Here is a 25868-nt window from a genome sequence, read left to right as displayed (position 1 = left end):
GGCTGTCCCCCAGGGCCGTTTCCTGGGATGGCGAAGCGCTCAACTGGGAGACTCTCCGGAGTGCATCTTGTTGTTCCTGAAGCATTTGGTCTATCGGGGGGGAATGCCGTGTCGCCGTCTCCGGGCGTTGGGTTGGTTGTACTCTGTTCCTGCGGCGGCGCCGCGGCCCGCGCGAGCGCGGCCTCGTCTCATCGCCCTGTGTTTTTCTAGGTGCCGTGTCCATGCCCTCGTCCAGCCACTCACCGACCTCCTCGGGGGTGTTGAAGAAGTGGGTCTTGTCACCCGCCACTACCCTCAGTTTTGCGGGGAAGAGCAAGGAATATTTGAGGCCTGCGGTGCGGAGCCGTCGCTTCACCTCCATGAAGTCGTGCCTTTGACGTTGCACTTGAACAGTGTAGTCCGGGAAGAACATTATTGTTGCATTGTCAATTCTAACTTCGAATATGGTATGGGTCACGCACTCCTCCTTATAACTGCGTTGATTAAGTTGTGGTGTGCCTCAAGGTATCACCCCCTGACAAGAAGGTGTGGTAATCAATATATGGTCAGTGGCACTTCAGGTAAGTGCCAACTCCTTGAGCACAACGTAGCAATATCAAAGAATTGCGCTTTACGCCAAAGTTGTATCAACTATTGTTCATGTTTAATTCACATGAATTCAATGTCATTCATTGTATTTTATCATTCCAATATTTTATGTACAAAATCCATTATCATATATGCATGATTTCACCAATTCCCTTCCCGATGCATTTCGGACCCATGGTCCTTCGTCAGGGGAATCCTGCAAAACAATAATTCGATCTAAGTATTGTGCCCCGAGGTCCAATCAGAATATACCAACACATAAGTACGTGCAAAATCAATAAATCGATTACAAGATATAAAAACATTACAATCATAGCTCCTTGAAGCAAAATCACGGTATGCTGTTCAAAACAGTTTGTATACACCATAATGTGTGAGTGTCCTTGTGATTTACGACGGTCCTAACGGCTCCACCGAGTCCCGTGTCATTTTTTTAAAAAAAACACACTCTAATTGCAAATACAACCACTTTCAAACCCAAATCTCCGTGCTACGCAAAGTTAATGCCCAAAGTTGTTGTCGGCATGCAGATAAGTTGAATACAATAACTTACGAGAAAGGTAGAGTAAGAACCCGCATCCCCCTCGTGCACCCAAAGTTGTTGTCGGCATGCAGATAAACAGAGTATAATAACTTACAAGAAAGGTAGAGTAAGAACCCGTGTCTCACTCGTGCGCCCTTCGCAAACACAGTTCGGTGTGAAACCCGGAAGTATATATGATAGTACCAGAGACATGCAAAGCGGACTATGCAAGTGGCGGCCATCTTGTAGAGGTGTTGAATAACAAGTGATGTGACTCACACGAGTTAATCCATCATGTTGTGTGTTAACCATACGGTATAACAAACGGGTGAAAAATCAATTCTAAACCCAGCGAAGCTTGTTGTGATAAGGAGTCTGTAGCGAAAAAATAAACAAACTTACAGACATAAAGATAAAAACAAAAGATAAAAACAAAAATGACAATAATAGGTTTAAATGCATAAAATTAATGTTTCAGAATAGGTCAATGTCCACAAGGTGCTCTACAGATAGCATGCAAATTCCATACGGTCGTTGAGACCGGACGGTTTCATTGATTGAAGAAATTTGATCCAGTGGTTTTCACGTTGCAATAAAAAATCATTATTGTCTCTACCATCCCGTTTACTGACCACTTCCACAGCAGCGAATCTCAGTTGACTGATGTTGTGCCTATGATCTTTGAAATGTACAGCAAGGTTAGATTTCAAGTTCGCTGTTCTTATGTTGCTCTTATGTTCATTCACTCTCAATTTCAATTTGCGGGAGGTCTTACCAGTGTATACCAGTCCACATGGACATTTGATGATGTATATCACATTCTCAGTGTCACATGTTGCGTTCAATCTCAGTTTGATGTCAGTACCCTTGAGAGGGTGTTTAATCACAGGACCCTTAATCATATTGTTGCAGTTTTTGCAATTCAAACAAGGTTGATTACCTTTGTAAGTGGTGTCTGTAGGATGTTTAACTTTCTTGATGATTTCTTTGAGGTTGTTGCCCCTTTTGTACGCGAACAGTGGTTGTTCATCAAAGATGCCATTAAAGTCTTGTTCTTTACTGACAATTGGCCAGTGTTTCAATATTGAGGCCTTGTATGCCTTTGATGCTTCAGAATATTTAGATACGACCACTGGTCTTTTGGTGTCACTTTTCTGTTTGATGGCAAGCGTGTCCTCTCTCGTTAAGTTATCACACCTTTCTTTGGCTTTGGTCAAAATGATCTTGGGGTATCCTCTTTTCTCAAAACGTCTTAACATGTTGTCAGCTTGTACTTTATATTCAGCTTGATCGGATACAATCCGTTTCACTCGTAGGAGCTGTGAAAAAGGAAGGTGATTCTTCAGTGATCTTTGGTGATAAGAGTTATAATGAAGGATGTTATTCTTATCTGTTCCTTTTCTGTACAAATTGGTTTCCAAATGATCTCCAGATCTTGTCAGTCTGACATCTAGGAATGTGATAGTTTGTTGGTCCACCTCATGGGTGAACTGGATACGTTCATTGATGTCGTTAAGATTCATTAGTGCCAATGTTAGAGACTCACGGTCTCCTTGCCATACAACGTAGATGTCGTCTATATATCTCAGAAACATCCTGGCATGCATAATCCATGGAGTCTGATTCAAGATATTGTTGTTCTCAAAGTATTGCATGAATGCGTTGGCATATACAGGCGCTGCACAGTTGCCCATGGATGTCCCGGACAGCTGTGCGTAGAGTTGATCATCCCAAGAGAAATAACTCTGGTACAAGGTGAAGTGCATCAGCTGCATAATGAAAATTTGCAAATCATTTGCAAGGTCAGAATTTAGCAAAATGTTCTCTACTGCTTCCATTCCCAAGTCGTGGGGAATGCTGGTGTATAAGGATTTGACGTCTATGGAACAGAGCCAGATGGTCTCGTCTTGTTCAAATCTGATTTCGTTAATTTTTCTGCAGAAAGTCAGTGGTATCTTTCACATATGTACGGGATTGTTGTATTAAAGGCTGTAGATATCTGTCAATAAGTTTACCATGTGTTTTCATGTATACTGCCGCGTGTAGACACAATTGGTCTAAATGGTGGTAGGGTGAGACTTTTGTGTACTTTTGGAAGCATGTACATGCTTGGAACACGTGGATTGTTGTTGATTAAGAATTTCTTTGTTTTTTGGTTTATGGTTCCACCTTCTTCTGCCGTTGTCACTATGTTCATCAATACCTCGTTGTACTGGTTAGTGGGATTAGTCTGCATGAGACTGTAGGTGTTAGAATCTGCAAGATGTTCTTGTACTCTGTCCCTATAAAAAGTTGTATCCATGAGGACTAGCGCGCCCCCCTTGTCGGCAGTTTGGTAAGTTATTTCTTCTCTCCTTGCCAAGTTATTCAATATAGAATATTCCTTATTGGTCAAAATCACAAGGACACTCACACATTATGGTGTATACAAACTGTTTTGAACAGCATACCGTGATTTTGCTTCAAGGAGCTATGATTGTAATGTTTTTATATCTTGTAATCGATTTATTGATTTTGCACGTACTTATGTGTTGGTATATTCTGATTGGACCTCGGGGCACAATACTTAGATCGAATTATTGTTTTGCAGGATTCCCCTGACGAAGGACCATGGGTCCGAAATGCATCGGGAAGGGAATTGGTGAAATCATGCATATATGATAATGGATTTTGTACATAAAATATTGGAATGATAAAATACAATGAATGACATTGAATTCATGTGAATTAAACATGAACAATAGTTGATACAACTTTGGCGTAAAGCGCAATTCTTTGATATTGCTAAGTTGTGCTCAAGGAGTTGGCACTTACCTGAAGTGCCACTGACCATATATCAATTCTAACTTCGCCGAGCCGTCTAGCTTCTCGCAGCACCGTGTCGCGGTCCCTATAATTTAGTATCCTGAAGAGCAGCGGCCGTGGATTAGTGCCGGTGGTGCGAGGCCTCGTCGGTACTCGGTGCGCCCGTTCCACTACGAAGTAGGGTGAAAGCGTGCCTTCGGGTAACAGACCCCTGAGCCAGTCCTCAACATGCTGGGCAGGGTGGTTCCCTTCCCATTTCTCCGGGACCCCCACGAGCCTGATGTTGTTGCGTCTCGCCCTCCCTTCCGCATCCTCGGCCCGGTCTTCCAGGAAGTCCACTCTGTTCAGGAGATCTTGCACCCGCCTATCCGTCTGAGTGACTTTGGGTTCGATCTCCTTCACCGCGCCCTCCAGAGTCTTGGTCCGATCGGACAGTTTCCAGTGGTCATCCCGTTGGTGGGTCAGGTCCACGGCGACACTGTCTATCTTTGACTCCAGGGAAGTTCTGGTCTGTTGGAGCGACTGTTCCATGCGCTCCATGGCTGCTAGCATGCTGTCCAGCCTCGCGGTTACTTGGTCGGCGGCCATTTTGTTAAGCAGCTTATACGTCTTACTCCTCGGCGGGGCACCTCCGGTCCCGGTGCGGGTCCGCACCCCTCCGGACATGTGTAGGATCGCCCGACCAGCAGCACCCCCACCCGGGTCACTCCAGCAGCACCTCCGGGAGCTCTCCGCCTCCAAGCGGGGGGTTCATCAATCAGCAGCCGCTCCCCCGGCCAGGGCCGTCCTCGTTATGGTGGGGGGGGTCCGTCAGGCGGGACCTCACTTCCTCCCAACGCAGCCTCACCGCGCTGCCTCGGGCGCAGCGGGGGGATCAGGGGGTCAGGGTGGCGCGTGGGTCCACAGGGCTCGAGGTCTTTAGGTGAATGGGCAACACAGGTCCGGCGGCCAAGTCCAGGCCCAGGCCACAGCTCCCCGCGTGTCCCCCCCGTCTGGCTGGCAGCCGCCGTCCCCACAGGGTTCTCGCAGGCAGGTCCGGCGTGAAGCGTGTTGCCCCGGGCCTCTGTCACAGAAAGGCGGCCCAGTCGCTGCAGCGTGTGGTAGGCCAGTGGTGAGGTCGGGCAGCTCCCTCCCAGCAGCGGGTGCGCACCGTAAGCCCCTGGTGGCGTCTCTGCGTGGGTCCCGCTACACAGGCAAGCACGGGAGGGACTCACCGGGTAGCACCGTCGTCAGTGCAGCATCATCAGGGGGAGACCCGCCAGCCGGGTCCGCCACTCCGTCTGTGTCCCGCGAGGGGCATCCTCTCCGTCGTATCCTCTCCGGTGCACCGCCAGGCGGCTAGGCAAGTTCGCGCCACGCACGGAGCACCAGGTGCGTGGCGGCTGCGATGCGGGGGCCGTGCCCCCACTCCTCCCTCGATACGGGCCCCCCGCGGGCACTGAGCAGCAGGGCAAGTCGAGGTGGGGGCCACCAGAGGGGCGCTCCCCGGTCGGCGGCAGTCGGCCAGGGGCCGCAGTCGAGGGGGCGGGGATCGCCCTTCGGGGCCTGCGGAGTGGGCCCAAGCCGCGTCCTCTCCTAATGTCTCCGCCAGCCGGGAGGCAGCAAGTCCCGCAGGAGGGCCACAGGACAGGCCGGTGTCGTCTGCAACGGAGCCTCCGGGACAGAATCGGCCAGAGCGCCGGAAAGCGTCTCGGGGAGGTCCGCCCGCAGTTTCAGGCGGCTGCAATGGATTGTGGCAGAGAATCGGCTCAGGGAAGGGGAGCTGATTACGGAGCTCTACCCTAGTGCGACCTCCGCCATTGCGCGCTTGGCCACGCCCCGCCATTCACTTAGGGTCATATGTATCATCAAACTATTTTGCATTTCCTAAATAGCGAATTTTAAGGAATCGCTATTTAGGAAATGCAAAACGGTATGTATGTACAAAATCGCTTTTCAATAGCGATTCCTTAGCATTCCTAATTTACGATTAGCAAATTGCTAATCGCAAATTACCCATTCATTTCCATGGGCCAGGAGGCCCATAGGAATGAAAGTGCAATTTGCGATTAGCAATTTGCTAATCGCAAATTAGGAATTTTTTCAAGGGTGCAGGGGTGTCTCAAGAACACCCTGCTGCACCCCTGAAAAAGACATTTGGGGGCATATGCGCACATACATGCCCTAAGGGCATGTATGGGCGTCATATGGCACCTTTGTTTTTTTGTAAAAATGCTTTTTGAAAAGAATTCGCAACTTACCACCAACTAGAAGTTGGTGGTAATTTGCGAATCCTTAATGGCAATTTTTGAATATTTTTTGTTTGATACATTGCATTTAAGGAATCACAAAATTTGCGATTCCTTAAGTGCAATCGCAAAATAAGGAATAGCAAATTTTGCAATTCCTTATTTTGCATCAAACATGTTTGATACATACCATTTATCTAATTAGCATTCGCAAAGGCCGAAATTCGCAGAATTTCGGCCTTTGCGAATGCTAATTAGCTTGATACATATGGCCCTATATAATGTAGTTCACTTGTTCAAATAAACAGGCATTCTTTGTTGATGTGTAGTGTGTCTGAGGACTTGTGCAAAGAATACATCCTTGGTCTTCCAGAGTGGAAAGGTCAAACCCCAATATATGTGAACTCCTGGTCTGGAAAGTTTTTGTCAGGTATTATTGCTGAAGCCCTCCTTTATACCCACTTGAGTGAACTGTGACTCCTCTCTGACAGGTTTGTTGCTGTCAAGAACTAATAGGCTCATGGCCTAAATATTGGGGTAGCTTTGCTAAACTTTGCCGCATCGCAGAAAGGGAAGTTGCAGCATTATGTCTAAGGGAGAGAATAGAAATGTGCCATGTCTACAAAGATGCGGTGCAGTTCTGCTCTCCTGTACCACTGGTGCACTTCTGGCTGCCTAGCCCTAAGGCAGATACCCGTATGTCATGATTCAAGGTTGGCTGCATTATATTGAGTATAGTATTTACTCAGGAATTCCGACATTCCTACACAAAAACTATTATTGGAGGCTTATTCCACTGTATATGTGTGCTGCAGAATGAAGCACACATGAAAGAGGAAGTAACAAGGAGAAATAAAGATGTTTCTCCTAGTTATACTAGCTTCTGGTAGGTGGACCATTTTGGCACAAACCCACTTTTTCTGACTTTAGTTTATATATTGGTTTGCATCAAAATACATAAGGTCGATGCATAGAAATGTCAGTGCTTCACCCATTTAATGCCCCTATGTGCAAGATAAGTCAAGGCAGTGCTGTGCACTGCCTTGTGGTACTTTATGGGGCTACATCTGACTCAAACCACATAAATCTTGATTTGCATGGCTTTGTAAATTTAATTATTGGCCTTTTGTATGCTGTTACCTGTGTCTTTTCTTTTTAGTGCTTTTTGCCTTAGTAGTGGAACAGTTATGCAATGGAGAGAAGTGTACTTTATGCCCTGGTGTGCAGTTGTAGCTTTTTCATAGCAGAGTGAAGGTCGAGTCAGGCATGAGCCAGCACAAGTTGTCTATTTCAGCCTAGCTAAAATGCCTTGTATTTTTTGAGAAGGGGAGGGTGAGCTCATATATTACTATGCGTTAAATGGCAGTCGTAGGTCATATGTTGCCTGCCTGGGCCTCAAGAATTCAGTTTACTAATGCAAGTGGCAGGCTTCTTTGCTGAGCCACTATTTCACCCATCTCAGGAATCGGAAAAGGGATTTGATGGAGTGCACGTACTGTACAAATGTGAACTTATTTTATTAAGGAAGGGTGGTCTCATGTTCAGGTGAGGGTGGTTGGTTATGAGAAATGTGTTACCAAGATGTATCGTTTTTGAATCGATAATATATAGTTATAATCTTAAATGCATGACTACATCTAAGTATGTGCAAATAGGGTACTGTATATGCAGTGAGAACTGAACACTCAATGTGGATATGTAATTTCTTTTTAACACTAAGGGGTCGATTCCGATCCGGTAAAAAGCGCTCCGAATTGCCGTTCGGAGCGTTTTTCCCGTACGAATTGTACCCTGCAACGTCCCCCGTACGTAGGACGAAGTACGATCCGTACCAGGAGCTGGACTCCGTACGAATCGTACAGGGACCGTAAAAATCAAGTCCCCGTAGGAATCTACCTCGGAACCCGCTGTACGCGAAATCTGTACGGTTCGCGGCTACTTTTTCCGAACCGGCAAGTACGATTCGTGTTGGGTACGCACCGTGCAAGCCTTTTTCTACGGGAGCTGAAAACAGCCGTAAAAGCAGAGTTCGCCCCGAAACAGGTACAGAACGCCCCCCCCCCCCGGTACGGTGCGTACCCCCCATGATCGCAGGGGTACGTGTGTACCCCTGCGATCACGGGGTGTACGCACCGTACCCCATGTACGCTGGGTGTACGGTGCGTACCCCCCATGATCGCAGGGGTACGCACCCTACCCCTGCGATCATGGGGGGTACGCACCATACGGTGTGTATGTGAATGTGCGCTTTTCCGTACGAATCGCCCTTACCTGACGTGGACCGTACGAATCGCGTCCTGATACCCCGGTCCGGATCGTACTCGTCGAGTTGTACGGTGTGTGTACGAGTCGTACGGAAACGGCTCCGGATGCGAATCGTACGGACGAGAATTTTACCGGATCGGAATCGGGCCCTAAATGTTATTTTCAAACATCTTCCCCAAACACAGTACACAGGTGTCACCTCATTGATTGTGTGCTATTGGTCGTGAGAGGGGGTCCTGCCACCGGTCATGACATGCATCGGTCGTGATATGGGGTCATGCCATGGGTCTTGAAAGAGGTCATGCCATTGGTTGTGAACACAAATCCTGTTTTTGTGCCAATGTTCATAAATAAGCCAACAGAAATGGCATACAGCCCGGTAACAAAGTCTTGCAAAAGACCCAGATCCATACAGAGTGAGCACATGGTGTGGAAGACTTCATGTGAAGAAGAATATATTTTGTGGAATGTCCAAAAGAGAAACCTACTTGTCTTCTTTACGAAGAAAAGGTTAATGTCCTCAAAAGATAGAACTTGGAGTGGCACTATAAAACCCAGCATTCTGATTTCACAGAAAACTTCACAGTGTCCTCAAAACAGCATTCTGGGAACAAGGCATCAATGAAGCAAGCCCTTCAATCCCAACAATAGCCCTTTCTGTGTCAGATGAAAGAATCTGAGGCTGTAATGGAGGTGGCTTCCATAATATGCTACTTGCTTCCAAAACATTAAAAAAACATTTACAGAGGCATAGCTGGTTAAGAAATATTTTCTTTCAGTAGCAGGCATTTTTATTTTCCAACTATTCTAATGAATCTAACATTATTAAGGAAATAAAGGCATTACTTTCTGATTCCCCTTGCGCACGTAGAATTGAGTCAATGAGTGATAATGTTCTAGGCCATCAATGCAACTGAAATGTCACCTTTCTTTAGCATTGCTGTTGATGAGTCATTAGATGTAGGTGATGTGGCTCAAATGATTGCTTGGGTGAGATATTTGGAACAAGCAATCATTCAAAGGTAAGAGCTCATCTGCCTTTTGCCACTGCATGGCCACACAAGAGCAGAGTATGTATTGTACAGCATGTGTAATTTCTTGAATTAAATTAATGGGCATATATAAAGTGTTCTCGGAGGGTCCTGGCACTCTGCACGGCGCCGACACTCACATAGAAGGGCTGATCTGTTTAGTCTTGGTTAAACAGCCAAGTCTTCAGTCTCTTCCTAAACTGAGAAATGTATGTAATGCTCTGAATCTCAGAGGGAAGTTTATTCCATGCTGATGGCCATAATAAGAAGGATCTTCTGCCAGCCCTAGAACGCCTGAACCTAGAAGTGCTGGCTAGGCTAAAAGAGCTTTGGCTGAACTAAGGCATCTAGAGGGAGCTTAAAAATTAAGGCATGCCCTGAGGTATCCAGTGACTGTCTAATTAAGGGCTCTATAGACCACAACAAGAGTCTTGAAAAAGATTCTCTTTTTGGGGGGAGCCAATGCAATGCCGTCAAGTACGGGGACACGTATGCTCTTAGAGGCAAGCTGAGGAGAGTTTGTGCTGTAGCATTTTGGACCTCCTACAGTTTGTTGATGAGGTAATCAGATAGGCCTAGATACAAGTCATTGCCACAGTCCAGCCTAGATGAAATCATCACCTGTATCACCTGTTTCCTGGCTGAGAAAGACAGAAAGAGTAGACACTTTCTTAAGGCACACAGCAACCCAAAGTAGGACTCCACCACTGAATTCACCCACAGTAAAAAAGGAGAAACCATCATCGAATTTGGTGACTAATTTCTTCACACAATTTACTTGACACCGTGGAAAGGGGACTTCGGCTGACCAGAAAGATTGCCATGTTTCCTGGGCCTTTACTCCAAAAATTAACAACTCGCAAGCATTTGAGCATTTGAGCCACTGTAAAACTGCTGCCAGGCAGGTTCAGATTTTTCCACCAGGGAAGCCTTGCTCACTCACGTGAGCAAGGCTTGAGAGCCGAAACATGTTGTGAGAGGAATAAACCCCTTATTTTCATCCTACCTGGTGTGGATTTCTGGTTGTCGAGAGCGTATGTTATTTGGACTTTGATATATATATATGTGGGCAGTGTAGATGCAGTTATCCAAAAACAAATCTAGCCCACTTGGGCTTTCACTGTAAATCCTCCCCTTTCCTTCTAAACCCAGTAAAAAAGAGAAAAAAACTGCATATTTTTGCACATTTAAAGCAGATTTTGCACATGCTTTTATCAACGCATATTAATGAATTCAATGAAATTGTTATTTGTATTCGTTTTGATAATTGTATATATATATAATGAAATATTAGCCATGATTTTACATTTGATACAGTATTAATGAAATAGGCTTTATTTAATATTTATAATTATATTATATATATGTGTATTTATCTATTTATTGCGAAATTTGCACAATATTTGATCTGGGTTGACAAATGGGGATAATTTCAAGCAAAAATGATGATTGAAGTTTGTGGAGTAGGCAGAAGTCTGTTGTTTATATCTATAGGCCCAGGGTCAGGTGACCCGTGTATGCACTTTAAAATCACGAGGTGTGAATGACCATGTCATGTGATCAAGGGCTTCAGGGCCCGAAACGCGTCATGGCAGACAGAAGGTTGCACTAATAAAAACCAGCAAATTCACCTGATTGGGTCCGGTTCGTTCTTTGTATCCAGCAAAAATGGTATGCAGACGAAGTTCCTGGCATATATATATATATATATATATATATATATATATATATATATATATATATATATATATACATACATATATATATATATATACCATCGTAGAGTTTAGCCATCGAAGGAAGAAGCCACAAGATCGGTAACATTTGCATCCATTTCATTTAGGAATCAACTGCAACAGGAGACGCAGAGAAAACAGTCACCATCTGTTCTTTTCAGCCAAACCGGTTTCGGGAATCCTATCCCTTTCTCAATGGCATCTGCTAGTAATGATGATGCAGCATGCACTGTGATTTAAAGCGCCTGCCTCCAAGGGCGTGGTCACATGAAATGGCCTTCTGGGTCTTGCAGTGCATGAACCAATTGTCTCGAGTGAGTTCATCATTGGAGCAGTAAGAAACTAAATGATTACAACCCCTGTGGGCTGGTGAAAATGTTGCGCTGGGTGTCCTATTATCTGTGGTCAGCTGATCCTGGACACCAATCTCCTGTATATTGATATCGCCAATGGGCGCCATCACGGGTCCGCAGCAAGCGGCAGGCTTTCTTCCGCAGCTGGGCTACAGCCGCCAAACATACCATCGTAGAGTCGAAGGGAGCCATATGGTTGAATATATATATATAGATATATATATATATATATATATATATATATATATCTATATATATATATTTCCTCTCAAATGTACCCATCGCAGAGGGAACTCTGAATGTCGGTGCCAGCGTTAAAGACCGGGACGTGTCTTTTAATTCAATAACAGATCAAAGAATCACGCGGCACTCTTCTTGGCAGTTGCAATATTTAATCACAGGTTCACAGCAAAACTCCTACGCGTTTCGAACAAACGTTCTTGGTCACGGCAGTGTTTTACGTTAGTCCTTTCTTTCTTTCTCTTTTTATACCCACACATTTACACCAAAAGGGTGATGCATTTTGGGACATGCAGTTTTTTGCAATTTGAACCATATTTACATATATTTACATTATATCTTACACGGTGTGTTTTGTGGGGATGCATATGAACCAGTTATTCACTTATTTTCACATTTATACCTTAAGTAGGCGAATTTCTACCAAAAGTTTCACGGAGTCCCCGCGAATACAATCATATATGCAGTGACCTGCATTATGGATTTGTGAATCTACTGTTTTCAAATGTCTCTCCATTCCTAGGGCTGAGTGCCCTTTGCCCCACAATTTACACACACCTTTATTTTTCATACTTGGTCCTATTCTGTTAGTGCCTTAAGTCATACCGGGGATTCATGCAGCAATAGAACAATACAATGTCATTAAAGTTCTTTCACCATTTCTCTGGATGGAGGGAAAGGAGAAATGAGAGAGAGAAGGGACCGACAGAGCAGGGGGTGATAGGTTAGATAGAGATGGCGCGAAAGTTACAGAGCATGTGACAGACAGAGGAGAGAGAGAGGGGCGTGTCAGTATGACAGAGGGTAGCGAATGAGAGAGACGAACAGCCTGCCAGAGAGAGGGTGTTAGTGGGGATGGAGTAACAGATGGCGAGAGAGAGAAAGAGAGAGGAGAAAGATGGAGGGAAAGGAGAAATGAGAGAGCAAAGAACAGAGTGGAAGAGTACAAGCACTTCTCATTAGCACACAGCTACTTGGACTGCTAGTACTCCTACTTTAATATTGTAATTGCCATCCATTTCAAATAATGCATTGACATTTAAATATTTAATTACGTTTTAAGGCATGTGCAAAGGGGGCAATTAAATTAATGTAGACACTTAAAAACCTGGCCATTTAGATAGACTATCTCCTCCTTGGCCTCCTCCTTTTCATACACTGTCTCCTCCTTGGCCTTCTGTGACTCTTTTTCAGAAGCTAGAACTACCAGTGCCGGTACACTTATGTCGAAGTAGCTATGCGCTTTATAAACTTCATTATTATTAATTGCCCAGGGCACCCACCTTCCTGGGGGCTGCCTGGAAAAGATAACTTTTTATCTCACATCTATCAATTTCTCCATCTCAACCTTTAATGTATTATTATTTTCTTGCCGTTTTTATATAGCGTGAACTAGACCTAAAGGTATTGAAGTGCTTTACATGAGCCCCACATTACTGATTTATTTAATTTTTTTAAGTGGGGCTTGATGGGTGGATTAAGGGGTCTGCCCAAAATCAAAGGATGGTGAACCAACGTCGACACTCAAACCTGGTTCCCCAATTCCAAAGTCAGAAGCTCTTGCCATAATCCTCTCCCCAATATCATTCAGTATTGGTTGGCATCGGGGTCTTGACTTGGCAGAAAATGGGTAATAAAATACAAAGTTATTCCAAACAGGGCCCCTCAAGTATGTCTTGGCCGGGCGCCCTCAAAATCCTTATAATGCCACTGCCCATCACTGGTAATGCTATCCACTATTCTGCACTGTTCTTGCGAGGTTGCAGGTACTGCTTGTGCGCATTCGATAAAAAGACTGCTATGCTGCATTGCTTAAATGCTGCATACCAGCGTACCAACAATGTTGTATTAACAGTCTCCCGTGGCCTCCCTGACATATGTATTCTTAATCAGAGCTTCGTTTACAAAACAACATACCTACATTCGTGGGGCAACACGGCACAGAAGAAACTTTTGGGGTGCCACGAACTTTTGAAAGGGGAGATAAAGGCTCTGACATCACAGATACACAGTAAATAAGAGGCTGCTACGTTCAGAGCGGGCAGCTGACTAAAGCCAAATCCGGCAACGGAACACGTGGTTGCGTAGTTATGTAAATCGGGACTGCATTATGTAACGTACAACTCTTGGCACGAACAAGGGGAGGACCAACCCTGTGCCATGAACTAAAACAAATAACCCACCGGTGCAAACGTTGTTCTGGGAGGCAAGGAGCACTGTGTATACGAGGGTCCCGGAATTACATCGTTCTAACTCAACTACTGGTGCGTGCACGCTGCATATGCTGCACGAGAACAAGCGCAAGGAAAATGTAAACATTAGAAAATACGGTGTAGGACGCGCGGTCATACTGCTAGTAAAGTTACTGCAGCTTTACGACTCCTGGCTGCCTCCCGTATCGCAGGTCTCCAGCTGTCAGCCACAAGTGAAGACAGGGGCGTAGCTATTGATAGCGCAGCAAGTACAGTTGCACCGGGGCCGAGAGATCAGAAGGGCCCTCTGCACCCACATATATCTGTACTGCACTATTTAAACATGGGGTGGGTGCCCGTTTTATTTGCTTGCATAAGGGACCATAGCATCCTCGCTCTGCCATGGTTGTAGAGGCGTCCCGCGGGGACCACCGAGTACGCAGGAGTTGCAGGTGAAGGGAGCGCTGGATAGCGCCACCATTGCCGCAGAGCACACAGATTGATTCCGTGGAGTACCAAGAAACTGCGGTACTTTTACCGACGGTAAAGGAAGTCGAAAATACTCTACACGTGGAACTAGACCCATTAAACACGCCATGCGGTGATGAGGTGGCGTAAGAATAAAAAATGGTGACACTACGGCCCACTTGTAATTCACAGCGCACATAAACGGCGCTATCTAAAACAAAGTGGCACTGTTATTGCCCATTGCACCGGTCCCTTGCAAGAATGTTAGGACCGAAATAAGTGCTCTAGAAGGGCACTGCCTGTGCTAAAACAGGTAATATGAATTTTCTCCTTGAAGGCGGTAGGTTCCTTGTTAATGCGTGACACAATCAGGCACTCCCTATTTAACCAACTGTACCAAGCATGGTAGGTATTTTGAGGCACACAGCTAATAAGAGAATCGTTAACTATAAACCCAAACATGCTGAGTGATGTATTTGAAACATCGGCTAAATTCACAGGTGAGGCTGCACTCCCTGCAGCAGCAGCCAATAGCTGTAGTTGTGAACATCACAGCACAAACCACCACCGCTCTCAGTATGCGGGCATAGTGGGCCCTTGTCAGATGTGTCAACTCCAACCAGTCCTGCTTATTATCCCACGTTCTATGAGGGGATGGTTAGCCCATGTTCATAATGTTATATTGAAACTACAAGTCCCAGAATGCAACGTCCTGTAGGCTATAAAAAGATACGACTGGCTAAAGGAGGCGCACGTGACAATATGAGCGGGTTCCTCAGAGTGAGAGAGAAGTGAACCGAAGGAATGACCGCAGAAGAGGTAAAACGCAGGCAGCAGCACGCGAGGCTTGTTGCAGCAGCACACGCGCCAGGCAGGGCGGACTTACACTGCTCGCCGAGTCTCCTGAAGGCCACGCTCCTCAAGGCGGCCGCCATGTTAGTGCAGTGGGAGTACATTCCGTTGGAGCTGGCAGAGGCCACCTTCTCCTCTCACTGCCCGGGACCAGCGTCCAGCGCGTTCCCCCCTCTAGGACGGTGTGCTTCTGTTATTGCCACCACCGGTCGCGTCAGGGATAGGCGGAGGAGGAGGCAACCTTGTTCCGGGACCCGCCCTCCAACTGACAGGCAGGCAGCAGCCCGCCCAGGCACGCGCCATGTCTTATTCACATGGCCGAGTACATGGCTGGCGTGCGTGTCATGTGTACGAGCTTCCAGGTTGTACACCTTTCGTCCCTCCCCTGTCCCCGAAACACCGGCCCAACAAAGTGATCTCTACTTCATAACAAGCACGGCCCGGCCGGACCAGATTCGGGGGCGTTCCCGGCTTTCGGCTGACGTCGCGTGACGTCGGCAAAAGCCAAAGAATCTCGGGAACGCCCCCGAATCTGGTCCGGCATTGACGGACAGGCCCCTCGTCCAATGGCTAGGCTCCATTTATGGAGCCAGCCAATGAATGACGAGGGCCGACCCAAAGCCACACTACAGTTCTCATCAGGTTTTCGCCTGCGCGAAAAAGATGCGCAGAGCGCATCTTCTCGCCAGGTAAAACCTAAAAAGGCAATGATGGCAAAAAGGGTATTTTTTGTCTCTTCCTGCCATTCTGTGGTAGGAGTACCAAGTTCATGCAATTCCAGCTTTACAAACCTTAGTAAATCTGGATATTGTGTGAAATCTATGAGTGGATGCACGGAAATGCCCGCCCATTGACTGCTCACCACTTCGAAACGTAACGCAATGCCGCATCGCCTTGCGAGATGCAAGGGAGGCACAAAGTGTAAATCTGTCCCTGAATGTTTATATAAAAAATAGTAACAGTATGGTGTCCTGGTCATCAAAAATACAACATGAGTGTAGTTATTTAAACTAATGTATTTCAGATGTAAAAACAATAAAGGGTCAGAGATTAAAGTATGCTGTACCATTAATAAGCAAATACTAAAGCATCAATGTTTAGGGTCTGCCTACAAGGCAAGAAAGTGCGCACGCAGCTTCTGCAGGGTGCGATCTAACCATGAAACAGGTAGAAGTACAACATCCAAATCCCCACCAATACATTATGAATGTAGTTAGTTGAACAGATATTGCTGAATCAACTAGTATTTTAAGTACCTCTTAAAGACCCTGAAAGAGGGGTTTGTGCAAAATTTCAGGAGGGATCAAGTTCCATGTTCTGGGACTACTATCTTGAAACTCAGCGTTCTAGCAGCAAGGATAATGCAAATGTGGATAGAACTCCAACCCCCAGATAGGTTGAGTGTCCTGGTAATGTATTTAGGGGTGTCAAATATCTGCCACCAACAAAGTTGTAAGTAGCCTCATGATATTAGTGCTTTCCTCTCCACCATGTAACCATCTGTGTCAGGGTTATCATGCTGACATGTGGGTCTATTGTACATTAGTGTTACCATTTTATTTTCTGATTACTTCAGCAGTTTCTGACAATGTGTGTTTTGTGTAGTAAATATAATCTTGAACTTAATAGTTCATCTATGTTCCCTGTTCCGTGGCTTTTGGACATGAATCATGACTATGAAGCGCACAAGGGGTTGCCTTGAGTAAGAGTTCGGGTTGTACCATAATACTGGTGCTGAAGGAGTATTGTTTTGGTACTGTTAGCTTCAGTGCATAATGTTCATGTGTGTCGTTGCATTGTGTTTTTTCTTTGTAGTTAGTTTATTATAGTTACTTTCTCACGAGATGTATTTTTTTTTGGCACAACAATGTCCACACATGGTGTATGTATAGGCATGCTGTGTGCTAATGTATTCTTTAGAGTGCTTTTGAGTGTTTATGATGGTGCTATATTCACTGAGACTTTGGGCCTGAGTCCAAGTGGTACGTAAAGTTGCTATCTCTGTGATAAAGATTGCACCATTTGTTAAAAGTCGGAGGAGCCACCCCTGGGAAAAAGCTCAGGGATTAAGCAGGAAAATCTGTATGCTATATTCCTGAAAGTCAGAAAAATACGATAATTATTGCTCCCTATAAATTCGTACAAAATTTAAACAAGCATTTGCAATGCAATAGGTCTCGCATTAGGAAAGTTTGAGCTATTGGTCCTGTAAATGACAATTTTTTTATTTATGTGTTGTTTTTGAAAATAGCTAAATTAATCGCTTTGTCGTTTACAATGCCAATAGGTATAACTTTCGCAAATGTGACACCTATAGCATTTGTAATGCAACATGTTTTGTATTTACGTGACTTAGATGTATTGATATTACAAATAATAATGGCTTTTAATTTTTTTAAATAATTAATACTTAAATAAAAGTGATTGTAATTTATAATGGCAATAGCTTAAACTTTTGTAAATAACTTTTGTGAAGATTATGTTCAGTGTATTTTATTGTGACGAAAATCCAAGAACAGAATGAAATATTAACATCTTTTTTTGTGACATTTTTAATAAAGCTTGAAACATTGAGAGAACATATTTGAACCAGTGATGCAGTGGTGATGCTGAGTGATGCTGCTGTTGCGCTGAGTGATGCTGTGGTCGCGCTGAGTGATGCTGTGGTTGCGCTGAGTGGTGCTGTGGTTGCGCTGAGTGGTGCTGTGATTGCGCTGAGTGGTGCTGTGGTTGCGCTGAGTGGTGCTGTGGTTGCGCTGAGTGGTGCTGTGGTTGCGCTGAGTGGTGCTGTGGTTGCGCTGAGTGGTGCTGTGGTTGCGCTGAGTGGTGCTGTGGTGGTGCTGAGTGGTGTGGTGGTGCTGAGTGGTGCTGTGGTGGTGCTGAGTGATAATGTGGTGGTGCTGAGTGGTGCTGTGGTGGTGCTGAATGATGCTGTGGTGGTGCACAGTGTTGCTGTGGTGGTGGTACTGAGTGATAATGTGGTGGTGCTGAGTGATAATGTGGTGGTGCTGAGTGGTGCTGCGGAGTGATGTGGTGGAGCTGAGTGGTGCTGTGGTGGTGGTGCTGAGTGGTGCTGTGGTGCTGTGGTGGTGGTGCTGAGTGGTGCTGTGGTGGTGCGGAGTGATAATGTGGTGGTGCTGAGTGATAATGTGGCGGTGCTGAGTGGTGGTGAGTGATAATGTGGTGGGGCTGAGTGATAATGTGGTGGTGCTGAGTGATGCTGGGGTAGCGCTGAGTGATGATGTGGTGATGCAGAGGGCAGAAAGGCACAAAAAACGAGTCTAACAGAGGGCAGAAGGGCACAAAAAACGAGTCTAACAGGGGGCAGAAAAGCACAAAAAACGAGTCTAACAGAGGGCAGAAAGGCAGAAAAACCTAGTCTAACAAAGGGCACAAAGGCACAAAAAACAGTCTAATAGAGGGAATAAGGGCAGAAAGAAAGGGAAAAACTAGTCTAACAGAGGGCAGAAAGGCACAAAAAACGAGTCTAACAGAGGGCAGAAAAGCACCCAAAACGAGTCTTAAAATACATCGACCCAGGGAAGACACATCCATAAAATAAGCTACTTGACCTCCCAACAGCAACCAGACCCTCCATCACTGAACTGCTGTATCTTGAACTACTTTTGCCAAGACATGAGTAAACGTACCCCCTAGGCAAGGGCATTGCAAATATCGGCTCTCATGGCATCAGGTTATAGCAAATTCCCAGCAATGCTTTTATCTCTAGTTTTCTGCTAACACGTAGGGGGCTAGGAGTCACAGAGGGTGAATGAACACAATGTGTGTATCCTGGAAACAACTGAAGAGATAGCGAAAGTGGAAAAGTGTGTTTTCCCTTATTCAGTTGTTAACACGATGACTTAAGAGGAACAACTAAAACTCCTCAGTCGAGAATTACCGTCGCATCGTTAAACGTAATAGTTGTTTTAAATTGAATATTTTCTACCATCTGTAGATCTTCCCCTCATTCGTTAAGTAGTAACTAAATCCAAAAGTCCATATAGCCCAAAAACCACATACAGCAGAAATCACCTGGTCAACCGGAACACCGGGCAGGGCCTTAAAAGCAAACATAATCATCCGACTTTTAAAAAGCTAGCGTGGAAACCACGCGCACAAACTTGTTTCCAGTAAACTAAGCGCCTAGAAAGAACCTGTGCCCACTCGCCTTGCAGGCACACAAAGTGGGCGGGGACGCTATGTTCCGGTAAAAAATAACACCGCACTGAGAGGCAACTGCGTGGGGTCAGCTGCCCCAAGTGATTAAAAAGGGAGAGGGGACCTGGTCTATCCCCCATAGAATGAATACTGAGGACAGACTGAAGGAAGCTGACGTCATCCAGCGGGGCCAGGAGCTGTGAGAGAGGCTCTGCCAGTGATGACCCCCAGCGCCAGGCAGGGCCCGGGCGAGCAGGCCGGCACACGAGAAGGTGCTTCCCCCAACCTCCTCCCCTCTGCACGTACAAGGCTTGCTCTTCTCCGGGTCGGATTTCATGGTGCAGGTGCTGGCTCGGTTCCGAGACGGATCCGGCCCTCTCCCCGGCTCCTCCCTGAGCAGCTGCAGGAAGTGCTGCTCGCTTTTACCTGCGCCGCCAGGAATTTGACCCGAGCACAGGTTGCTGAGTGTGCGCTGGTGATGCAACTAGGAGGAGCCAGGAGGTGTGGCTGCAGCAGTGTTGGCTCGGCACAAGGGAAGTAGGGAAAACATATCAGTGGTCATACGCAGGCCCTGTAATGCACAGAGACGGGTTAAGGCAGGGGCAAAATGGGGGGATTGCCCAGGGAACCCAACTTCCGAGGGGTCCACTAACAAAGTAAACTTCCTCTTTACCTCGCTTTTGTGTATATTTGTATCTTAACCTTTAACATACACATCTGTATTGTTAGGCAGCATGGGGCTGGGATTAGCAGAAACATTGGTAATAAATTTAATCAGGGGCCGTCAGAATATTTCTTGCCAGGGGCCCCCCAAAATCCTTAAAAGGATACTGTTCACAAGCTCTACAAAGCCCATGCAATACGTATTAATCGTTCCCTGTAAGCACCAATAACCAATTTCTCAATAACCAGCGTTGAGGGGCGCTCAGCCAATGGCATGCTAGCAGGGCGGAGTCCCGGAGGCGGCTGAAGGGCAGGGGCTACGAATCCTGCGCAGCCGCCGTCTTGCCCAGCTCGTGCACCGCAGAGACCGCCATAGCAGCACTGGAGCCCCTGGCCGCGTCGCCTCCGCCCGCCCGCCCGCCGTAGCAGAACTGGAGCCCCTGGCCGCGTCGCCCCCACCCGCCCACCCGCCCATCCATCCATTGGGAGCCGGGCAGAAGGAGCCCACAAGAAAACAGGGATTCCAGCAAGAAAAGAGCCCGGTGAGGTAAGGGGGGGAGCGTGTGTGTATGCACTTTGTGTGTGTGTGTGTGTGTGTGTGTGTGCGTGTGTGCCTGCCTGTGTGCCTGCCTGCGTGTGTGTATGTGTGTGTGAGTGTGGCTGTGTGTATGTGTGCGCGCGCGACTGCATGGCGGCATGGCTGACTTCCTGGGAATCTGAGATAGGATATGTGCCGGCCGTGCGCGCCCACGAGGTGCAATCGGCGCGCGTGTCCATACCCTGTCTCAGATTCCCAGGAGACTGACAACAGTAGTTGTCGAGCTAGACGCATGCTACGCATGCGCATTCTAGCTCGACCTAAAAATGTAGGTGTCAGATGTTATGTCTTAATAATTATTAGATCCGAGAGAGGCCTTTTGTAATCCGGCCTTTGTTGTGTTTTTATGATCTTTGCATGTACGCTAAATTGACTTTTTTATTTAGATAGTTCTTGACTTTGCACCCCAACATTTAGACTTGGATGTGTATTTGGCGAAGATCATCCTTGCAATTTCTGTAGGGTTATGGATGCAATTTTATTGGACAGCTTGATCAGTTAATTCATGATTTCCAATTTTCTGTCAAATTACGTTTCACTCAAGCATGTTTTTATACTTATGCATTAACTCTAGGTTATTTAAATGATCCAGCTACATATGCTTCTGAAGTGTCTTTGCTTGGCAAATACCATAACTGTCTCTGAAGTGAAAGAGTTGTCTGTGTGCTTGTCCTCTATCCAGCTGCTAAGAGCACAGATATGCTAAGCAGTCACAAAAGCTATACTTACTCACAGTCACGTCTACAACAGAATATATGGTATGGGGGGCATGGCCAAGCCAGCCAAGATGGCGGACGCACTTCCCTAGTGCTCCGGTCGGCTTCCCACATGAAAGTCACTTAACATCGTGTAGACGGCCACGAACCGGCCAAAGTATGCGGCGATCCAGTGAAGAACCCCACAGGATGCCTCCGATGCCCCCAAACAGCGCTCAGCCACTGTAGAAGACCCGGAGTGACGCGCGTCCGTTGGCGCCCAGGCTTGCCTAAAATGGCGGCGCCCAGCTCCTGACATCGAGGGGACCGGAGAGGAGGACCCAGCACCCGCGGACACTGTGCGGCGGTCCCGGTGCACTACGGGGACAATCCTAGCCCCGGACCTGCATCGCCGTCCCACTGCTGTGAGTACGCTGTGTGAGCTCGGAGGCCCGGCGGCGGCGCGCCGCTCATGATCCCGGCCCCCCCGGACAACCCCGCACATTGCCAACAGCAGCGTCACACCCTGCAACCCCGCACGTGCCCGGGAAGCTGCAGGGGAACACCGCAATCACCCCAGAGGGTAACAAAGCTACGAACATACCGGGACCCCCCCTCATCAACTATTGAGGGGGAGCTCGGAGACACCATACTGGGGCGGGCTCCTGTGGGGGGCCCCCTGGGAGAAACGTACGGCACATTGAAACCCTGTGTGCCCCTCGGCTGTCGGTATCCCGCTGATGCGCCTGCCTAGATAGGAATTAAGAAGCCCAAAGAACTAGGGACTACAGGTCCCAGAAGGCTTAGGAGCAGGAGGAGGTAATTTAGGCACCACGCGCGCACGTAGCTGTGCGCGTAATTCTGTGTTTGAATTCCTCGGCGGTCCAGGAGGAAGACGCCGACTTCAGGACGGTGCCGTTTGTTCTTCGTGTTCCTGAAGAGCGGGAATCAGCTCTGTTGGGAGAGAAAAGACTCGACGTTGAAAACGGCTTCAGGTAAGAGAGAGGAGCGGCTGCTCTTGCTCTCTGTTCATAGACCTTGTCAAGCAAATAGAGACGGATGCCGACTGCTTCGTGAAGTAACGAAGGGTCAGCGCAACAACGGAGCTCTAATGCAGCGCTGACAGCTGATGGTTGGAAACTGCTTCATGACAGGAACGGAGGGTTTCGGAGCCTTGTTTGTTTGTTTTTCACAAGACTATTCCTTGGAATGCGTGTTGATTCCCATAGAGGAGGAGCGCCAACGTTTTGGTAATTACAACAAGTGCTTCTCTTTGGAACTTGGTACTCTGGCATAAGCCTATGGAGAAAGTCCACGGGGAGAACTAATTGCACAATAGCTAGTGGCCAAGACGCAGAATTTCTTTGTGGCTTATAACTCTAAAAGGAGGGAAATAACATTGGGCTATTCTGATGAAGTAATCAGAAAACTGTATATGCAGGTTGATTCGAAGCACTGGTGGTGCTAAATTTTGTGTTGTTTTGGTTAGCAGAGGATCTGCATTTAAGGTACACTATTCTAGCGAGAATAACTGAGAGTAGCATTTTTTGGTGGAATGAGAGGTGTGTGCTAATATTGTTCTGCTTGTGTTTTACAGATCCTTTGTCCCTGCAGTCCCTTCCCGTCCTTTGTCCCCTGTCCGATCCGACCTGAACGCAGTGTAATCCATAGTGAGTTCGGAACGATCGGGAAGCGGAACCCTTATAGCATCACATCGATCCTGAGGAGCAAGAGGAGCCTAACAGAACTACGCGCCTACAAATAAGCCGCTCCTCCTGGTCGTGTGGTGGCTATAATGACGACGCTTGAGGATTTAATGCAGGCCTTAGAGGTGATGCAACAGGAGCTAGCGGCATCAAGGTTAGAGACAGCGGCCTTACGCGAAAGAGTGGATAGAACCGCTCGTAACCCTTTTGATGTCAGTTCAGCGGCAATACCCCCTATACAGGTTTCGGTAGCACCCCCTATACCCCTGGCGACACCTGAGAGATATACAGGGGACCCGCACAAAGTACAGGTGTTTCTCACCCAACTGTTGATGCACTTCTCGTGTCGACCTTCCTCTTTCCCAACCATCACTCTAGGGTGGCGTTCGCGATCTCATACCTCAGCGGGGATGCCGCGAACTGGGCGGTGCCATTAGTGAGAAATAACGGCCCTGTTTTGTCGGATTGGGACGAGTTTAGAATCGCTTTTGAAGGGGTATTCGACAGGAGAACCACTTCCTTTAGCGCAGACAAAGAACTGTTGTCTTTACGCCAAGGGAGAGGGGATTTGGTCACCTACCTAACACATTTTAACAGATTGGTAGCGGAGGCCGCGTGGCCTGAAGAGAAGCGCATGTCACTTTTCTATCAGGGCCTATGTGGTGAACTTAAGGATGTGATAGCCAGAATAGACCACCAACCTCGCACTTGTGCTGACTTGGTCAGTCTCTCGTTGCGTCTGGACGGGCGCATTCATGATCAAGGTACCGACAGAGGAACTAAGAAAGAGACAACCCCTAGTGAAACGGGACCTGAGCCCATGGAGTTAAGTGCGATCAGGGCACCTCTGTCGCGCACAGAGAGGGAGAATAGGCGAGCACAGGGTCTGTGTATGTATTGTGGAAAACGAGGTCACTATGTGCGTGAATGCCCTTCGAAACCTAAGACACAGAACCCTTCAGTGAGACCGAAGCGAGCCGCAGCTTCCAGTTTGGGAGTAGAAGTAGAGAGCCAGGAGAAAGCTCGCTCGGCTGAAAGGACAGGCATGAAGATACCTTCACTATCGTCTGACCTTACGTCACCCACGGAGGCCCACATAGTGTTGCACGGAAGTCTGGTGGTAGGGTCTAGGGTCCATGAAGTATCGGCTATGCTAGATTCAGGGGCGACCGGCAATTTTATAGATAGCTGGTTAGTCCGGGAGTTGGCATTGGGGATAGTGGATCGGAAGTTCCCGGAGGAGGTGGTGGCGGTAGACGGCAAACCCCTTAAATCAGGCCTGATCACTACACAAACTGAGGTTTTGGAATTGACACTAGTAGACGGAAAGAGCGCCCATGTGGAAGAGATAGTACTGAACATCATAGACGCCCCCCAATATGAACTGATTCTGGGCATGCCATGGTTTTGTAAGCATAACCCGGAAGTAAACTGGGCAGAAAGAACTGTGAGCTTTAAATCCGAGCTCTGTGGAGTACAGTGTCTTAGAGAAGGAGAAACCATAGCTATTGCTTTGGCCTCTTCTTGGTGTGTGGCTACGGTGGTAGAACAGGAAGTGGCGCTACCTGAGGAATACAGGAGATTTGCGGAAGTATTTAGCAAGACCAAGGCAGAGGTTCTTCCTCCACATAGGAGATACGATTGTAGGATAGACCTGATAGACGACAGCGTGCTACCTTCGTGTCGAGTGTACGCCCTCTCTGAACCCGAAACGCAACACCTCAGAGCGTACTTGGAGGAATACGTCAAATCAGGGTTCATCCGTCCCTCCAGATCCCCGGCAGCATCCCCTTTGTTTTTTATTTCAAAAGCAAATGGTGATCTTAGGGCTTGCTGCGACTATAGGATGCTAAATAAAAATACGGTCAGGAACAGGTACCCCCTGCCCCTCATCAGTGTGTTATTAGATCAGGTCAGGGAACCAGTAATATACACCAGATTAGATCTAAGGGGCGCCTACCATTTGGTAAGGATAAGGCAGGGGGATGAGTGGAAGACAGCCTTCAAGACCAGGTATGGGCTGTATGAATACCTGGTCATGCCGTTCGGGCTTTGTAACGCCCCTGCGGCATTCCAGTTCTTTCTGAATGAGGTGTTGGCTGAGCTAGTGGATGTCTCTGTTATTGTGTATCTAGATGATATACTTATTTATTCTCACAGAAAGCAAGACCATCATAAGCATGTGTGTGAGGTGCTTGAGAGGCTTCAGCAACAGGCCCTTTTTTGCAAGCTGAGCAAGTGCGAATTTGGTGTTCAGGAAGTAGAGTTCCTAGGGGTCAACCTTAGTCCATCAGGACTGTGCATGTCAGGGCGCAAGGTAACAGCGGTGCTGGACTGGCCTGTGCCAAAAAACGTTCGTGATGTCCAGAGCTTCCTGGGGTTCGCGAACTTCTATAGCAGATTAATTGGGGGGTTTTCCTTAAAAGCGGTCCCCATCATGCAACTGTTAAGAAAAGGAGTGGATTTCAACTGGGACTCCGAAGCAGACAAGGCGTTCTGTGTTCTGAAGGAAGCGTTCACATCGGCCCTGATTCTTAGACATCCAGACTTGGAAGCTCCTTTTGTGGTGGAAGCCGACGCGTCTGATATGGCTATAGGAGCGGTTCTCTCTCAAAGGGACAAAGAAACTGGACGTCTACATCCAGTGGCATATTTGTCAAAGAAATTAGACTCTGCCGAATGCAACTACACTATAGCAGAGAAGGAGCTCCTTTCAATCAAGAAGGCATTCCAAGAATGGAGGCCTTATCTGTTAGGGGCACGC

This window comes from Lissotriton helveticus, chromosome 1_1 (genome assembly GCF_964261635.1).
Source record: "Lissotriton helveticus chromosome 1_1, aLisHel1.1, whole genome shotgun sequence".
Taxonomy (NCBI): Eukaryota; Metazoa; Chordata; class Amphibia; order Caudata; family Salamandridae; genus Lissotriton; species Lissotriton helveticus.
Note: the sequence above shows the minus strand (reverse complement) of the source record.